The sequence below is a fragment of the Balearica regulorum genome, chromosome 1 (genome assembly GCF_011004875.1).
Source record: "Balearica regulorum gibbericeps isolate bBalReg1 chromosome 1, bBalReg1.pri, whole genome shotgun sequence".
NCBI classification, from domain to species: domain Eukaryota; kingdom Metazoa; phylum Chordata; class Aves; order Gruiformes; family Gruidae; genus Balearica; species Balearica regulorum.
The window spans coordinates 117,436,934-117,443,492 of record NC_046184.1 but is presented as its reverse complement, the minus strand read 5'-3'; the positions used below and the strand labels follow the sequence as shown (position 1 = coordinate 117,443,492).

Below are 6,559 nucleotides of genomic sequence, written 5' to 3'. Positions count from 1 at the left end.
GACACACATAATGTGGTTTTGCTGTGTTTTGAACAACCGTATTTATTGTGTTCAGGCCAGAAGTCGAAAAATTAAAGGGAAGCAGAATGTCATAGTAGTATACTATTAAAATAGACTGGAAAGTAATATAGGTTCAATACAAATGATTATTTAGTGCTCAGCATGATTAGTTTTCCTGCAGTAACTCAAAGACTTCCACCAGGACCAGTGCTCCATCGTTACACAGACACGTTGTACATGATGCAGAAAGCTTGTACCACACGTAAACCTTAGCTAAATGCCTGGTTTACATAGATTTAATTCGAAAGCAAGCTTAGGTTTTCTGAACAACTAGAAGAACTATTGCAGAGCCCTATGCAAACAGGATGTTTTACCTCCAGCTGGCATAGAAATGTTGCGTGTTGGTACAACCAAAGGCAAGACATAACAAGCAAAAGTTAAAAATGTGAAAAACAAAGTTGTTGTGAAGGATGAGAGGCCAAAGGAAGAAACCTCAGGTCTGCCCAGCACTTTCAACAATGATGAAGGCCAGCTTCCTTGCTGCACACATGGGGTCCAGAGCACCTGACAGTCAGCTGTCCTCTCTCTCCTTGCCATGCTGGTCAGGTGGGCAGAAGGGATCTCGCACTGCTTGCCTAAAAGGCCAATAAGGTTTTTTTGGCTATTTTTTCAGAATGGGGGAGCTCAAGTAGCTGGAGGGTCAAGCTGTCCCCTTGTTCCTTGCCAGGGCGGTGGTGAGGGGACTGCTGTCAACCCCATGTCCCGTTGTCCACTCTCTTGCCAGAGGCAATGGGGGTGCTCTTGGCCGCTGCCTGGCTTGGCCATCCAGAGTTACCGAGGGTGAAGAGCGGTCAGTGAGGGAGAAGTTAGTCCTCTGGGGGGGAGGTTTGCTTTTCTGAGATATGGCTCATGCCACTAACAAAGAAAGAGCATCTAGACTTCGATTCCTGCCTTGTATTGACTTCCTGGTCCTGGCAGCGAACAGATACTCCTGTCTGTGATTTGACTGCTTGGCTTTTACTCCATTTTAAATTCTAAATTCCATACCAAAATTATGTAGGAAAGATTTCAGTGGTGTAAGGTACTTGCTAAACACAGACAGCAGCGTTAGGTACCTCGCAGCTGTCAAAAAGCAGCAGTCTGTTGAGCAGTGATCACATTCAGCAACCACAAGATGCATTCAGGGAATTGGTACTGTCAGCGCTTGATATTAGCACTCAATGGCATAACTGTAATAATTAATACATAATTACAATGCAAGGGCTAATGAAATTAGTAATGCAATTACTATTAATACTTTGCAAGCCTACCTAATCACTTGCACAGCACCCACTGTGTTGCATTGGGGGGTTTTAAAGCATGTCTCTCCCCATTCTACAGGGAGACATGATTTTTGTTGACTTTGAAGAATTAAGGATAGGATTGTCAGAGGAGGGAAAAAGGTAGCTGACAATAACAACAATAACAAATATAAAGACAGAATTGGAGGATCTGCGTTTCTGATTTTATCGAATTATTATTATCAGCAATGCCAGCAAATACATGTTCTAGGTCGCTTAACTGAATGGAAAACATCCAACAAGACAGCCAAATTAAATGAAAATAGAGGCTCTCTACCTTGAGTTCGAATAAAGCACAGACAGTAGGCGGCAATGGAAAGTCCATTAAATTTTAATTTGCTAGTCATTAAAGTATGCCATTCATTTGTAATATTACATGGCAAGGAAGCCCAAGTACAGAAGTGTATGTCTTACTATTCTTAATGGTCTTCTTATAAATTTCTGTCTGTGATTATGATCAGTTCTTTCTTATCGTCCATGAAATTTATGAACCAATTTATTACATCAGCTGAGTGGAAATATCAGATAATGTAATGCAATAAAAAGTAGATACTGATTTTAAGAAATCAGTGTGTCCTCCATGGTCTCCTGTGAGAAGAGCTAGAAGAGAGGACCTAATTACTTCAGCAACATTAAAAACAACTGCAACATAATGGCGTATGGAACCATTTAATCAAAATGGACACACAACACTCTTGTAATTATATGAAAAGGTCATGGAAATCATCAATTTAGATGAATATGATGTGAAGAATATGACTTAAAACTTCCAGTAAAGCTATCTCCTGGAGATTATTTGAACCACAAAAAAGTGGTTTGTATTTCCAGTTTAATAGCTGAGGGCACAATGCCATACTGTGTGTTTTGGCTTGCGAGATCTCAAAGCAGAACTTTCTTAATTGGAACTGCTCAGATACACAGCATGGAGGTTCATTTCAAGTAACATACCTGCTGCTGGAAAATATAACTGCCTACAATTTAATTATATAGAAGCTATACTCTGGCTTTTTGATTGGTCCTGTGAATTTCTCCACAGAGCTGAAACACCAATTCATCTGTTTTAGCAGAAGCAAAGGAAAAGTGAACTGCTTTCAATTTCCTTTTTAGTATGCAGTAATGGATAATTTCCAGCTCTGGAGAAAAAAAACCGCCCCAGCCTATACCTGGGGGTAACCTAGTTCCACCAGGTAATATAATCTGTTTTCCTTGCTGCAGTTGAATAATGATTGACCTCGACATCTCGATTTTGGGCAAGACAATGGAGCAGGAAGAAAATCTGCTCCTGGAAAGTGGTAGATGCTTTGAAGTGAAAGGGAAATACACACTTATGTGACTATCAGGGTAGGACCAATTAAAGCATAGACACAGGGGGCACTTTTACATGGCACAAAAAGTACTGCACTCATACCAAAGCCTGAGATTGCCTGGGCACTGGAGAAAGAAAATAAGAGTATTATAATTTGCCCATGCTATTACTGCATTCCTCCGCTGAGCTGAGGATCCCATGAGGATGGCCTTATTAATGCAGCTGTTTTGCTTCTAGTAGCTGTTTGGAACTAGTGCTGGTATCTTTGCACAGGCTTTTCTTGTGCTCCGCTTGGGCATGTGTGCACTTTATTGACACGTCCCTAGGAGCTGAGAAGGATGCGGTTACTTTATAACCTGATCTTTTTAAGCCGAGCCTCCAGCCTGCTGGGACTGCCAAGGAGCATTTACAAACGTGGTGGAGAATGACCAGCCCCTGCTCTGCTTCTCACATGCGCATTTCAGCCCACCAGCTCCTGCCATGCCGTAGGAGTTGCTGAGCAGGTACCAAGGGATGTCTCTGCTTCTAACCCTACACTTAGTATGGAAAAAAGGGGCCCTGGTGCCATTTCTGGAGACCTGTGGCATTGCCTCTCAGTACGTGGCTGGGAAAAGAAACCCGATGGCCACTCACGTTCTTAGGCAGGAGGCAGGTCCCGAGGCTCCGGCTTGGTGCCTCGCTGTGCGGTGTCAGGGAGCTTGGCTGGTGGTGTGCAGTCCCCGCGGCTGGGAATCTGGGGTTAATTCACAACTAAAATGAGGTGAAATGGCACAAGTGTGAGAGAACAGCTCTTTTCATATACCTGTGTAGAGAGGATACTTTATCTGTGCCTAGCTAGAAAAGAGTTGCTTTAAAGCTTGGTTATTGCCGTGACCCATGTTACTGAATTCAAAGCAGCTGAAGGAGGTTGATGCACCAGAAGGGGAAAGTGTGGTACACAGATGGGCTCTTCTTTGGGGAGAGAGCGACAGGATTTGGAACATACTAAGCAGACCAGTTTTCCTGGAAGAAAACACTTTAATAATCTATAATTTTAATTACAAAGTGAAAGGGGGGAAGTTAAATTCAAATATGAAACAGAGCTGCAAAATCCTACAGATGCAGTTTCACTTTATAGATTAATAACAAAAACAAGTTTTTCCCCTTTATTATACTGAATTGAATTTGTTATGTGTACACAGTCAAACGTGTCTCAGCTAAAAGTTTTGGTAAGTATCAGAACTCTGAGTCAGTTATATCTTTTGAAAGAACAAACTTTTAAAATATGAAATAAATATGAAGAGAAGATATTTTCCAGTATATCAGATTTCAGTTATTTGTTATTATTAGGCATTTCTTTTTTCAAAGCACATGGTGTTAGCAAGTGAACCTATTTGGCCAGACATGTAAGAGATAAGAGAATCAAGCTTATATTTCTCATTTTAAGAGGCAATTGTCAGTGGATTTATGAAAACTCTGAATTAGATAAAACAAATTCCCAGCAGTACAAAGAAAACTTGACCGGGTCATGTAAAACAATGATCTAAAGTGACAATTTGTTACAGAGTAGGTGATTAGGTCATTTCGGAAAATGAGAAAATATAATAATTGTCCAGCTGTCAAATGGCTAAACCTAACATGAAATAACATTCACCCTCATTCTTATTAACAGTCCAAAAATGAATGCTCCCAAATGCATAATAAGGGAACTAAATGAACTGCCCTAGCCACCCAGCAGCTTTTCCCATATTACAATTTAGAGAGTTTAAATCATTGCTGCAGGCTCTTCTGGTGCCTGTGAAGGGCGCAGAACATTTTCTGTGTCTCACACTCACACTCACGCTTAGGGCTGTGCCTATGCCACTTTATCCAACAGCAACAGGGAGCAATTCCTGTACTTAAGGGCTACTGGCAGAGTTTGGCTAATGTGCAGCTGGCACCTTTTTGGGAGCCTGTGATGAGGTTGCTACCAGGCAACTCTGACCCTTACATCTCACTGGGACACCAGCACAGGACCCTCAGGTCTGCACCAGGCATGATCACGGTGGAAGACCACAAAACCCATCAGCTGCAATTTTTGCCCTGGTGTGTGTTGCTGTACTTGAATCGTGTGGCTTTTGCCCGGCATGGAGGTCAGCCAGCCAAATTTGTGCTGTGCCATATCTCTGCAGGGGTCACAGCCTGCAGGAAGGAAGGGTGCAACCAGCTGCTAGGCAATGGGAGCAGGAGCAGCGGCCAGAGCACAGAGGGTGTCCTGTCCTGGCCCAGGGGGTCACTGGGACCCCAGGTAGGTTGATGTGCCCAGTCATACTTGCTGCTGTGGCTACTGGGTGCCATGGCTGGTGCCACTGAACTGAGGGAGAGGATGGACACCAGTGCTAGCAGGGCTGTGTGTCTCATGCTACCACCATCCTTCCCCGCGCAGTGTGTGGTTGCTGAGCCACCACTGCTGGATCAGAGCTCCCTGACCACATAGCCAGGTGAGTTCACAGTCTGCTGCCTGGGGACCTGAGCCCAGCAAGGACAAATGATGGTGAGGGTTCACCAATGCCCCTCTGGCAGAAATTGACAGCATTGCAGCCACCATGTACCACATCGCAGCATCAGCTCCATCAAGGTCTTTAGTCTTATTGCAATAGCTGTAAAAAAATTTCTGCACATGCGTAGCTTTTGCTTTTCCTCTCCCTCAGCCCTTCCTCTCTCCTTCTCTCCTTCCTGTAAGCAGGAAATTTGTGCTTATATTCATGCATCCCATCATGCAAAATACATTTAATGTCTCCCTCTCACCATCTGTGTGATTCTAGTCACTCATTGTAACAACAGCCCCATTGCTATCTGGTTTACAGGCTCTCCTCTCCTTCTACCAACCTCAGCTGTGGCACTCAGGGCTCTCAGGGCTGCCTGCCCTCTGAGACCAACATCTGCTGCCATGTTTTGCGGGGCTCTGATCCTGGGAGCACCCTTCAGGGAAGAGATCCAGGCAGTTCTGTAACATTGCGAAAGGCAAATAAACACTGTAATGTTGGCTGGGTTTGCCCACCCCTGGTGTGCCTGGGAAGGGCAGGGCTTTCTCACCTGGCTGGGGTGGGCAGGGACACTTCTGGGTGTGGTGCAGCATCCTCAGCCCCATGCTGGAGATGTGCCAGGAGGAGGGTGCGTGCCTGCCTGTGCACATGGCAGGTCATGAGCTCTGTACACTGTGGCATGTCTGCTGCAATCGCACACTGCACTGCCAGCAGGCAGGGACGGTGGCAGAGGTGTTGATGTGGCTGATAAGGAAATAATCTCTCGCTGCTGCGGCCTTCTGCTGCTGCATTTATCACATGAGGCTGCCAGTTTGAGAGGCTCCCACTGCCTGTTTCCTGTGGCTGAATGAGTTGTTGAGCACCACAGGTCACCTGTCACCCAGATTTGGTCCTCACTCCCTCAGCACTGTTAAGGAGATGTGATGGAGTGGTGCATCTGTGCTATTGCTCCTGCCCCTGTACCTAAATATAAGTGTGAAGAAAGCAGACTCTTGGAGGACAGCTGCTCTCCCGATCCTCTCAACGCTTGTTCCAGCCACCGGCACTCCCCTGGGAGCACAGGGTCTTGGGGTCCTTCTGGCTGCTGGGTAGCTCCCAGCCCTGGAGTTTTAGGTTGCAGGTTGCCAAAGCACAAAGCACAGTTTCTTCACCCGAGTCAAACACGTGGTGCTGCTCGTTACAGTACCCTCCGGTGTGCCAAGCCACGCTGGCATGCCTCTTGGAATCCCCTGCCTCTCTATAATCAGATTTTGTTTTCTGAAATTTGCCTTGGCATTGCTGCTCACAGTAGGTACGCGCTCAGTGGCAGGCTTCCAGGCCACCTCGGGACAAGCTGCCACCAGTGCCCTCTCCTGCCTTCTGCTTCTCACCCCTCAGCCTGCTCCACCAAAATGGCCACAGGGGATCTC

General features: G+C 45.6%; 1 long non-coding RNA gene across 1 annotated transcript; it reads right to left on the bottom strand.

Moving 5' to 3' along the window:
• Nucleotides 1–528: 528 nt before the first annotated feature.
• On the bottom strand, nt 529–5,813 carry LOC142600116 (uncharacterized). The gene is made up of 3 exons (XR_012833569.1): nt 5,701–5,813; nt 3,280–3,396; nt 529–635 (listed from the first exon to the last, which is right to left on the bottom strand). It is a non-coding gene; the product is annotated as an uncharacterized LOC142600116 (long non-coding RNA).
• Between the last annotated feature and the right edge of the window lie 746 nt (nt 5,814–6,559).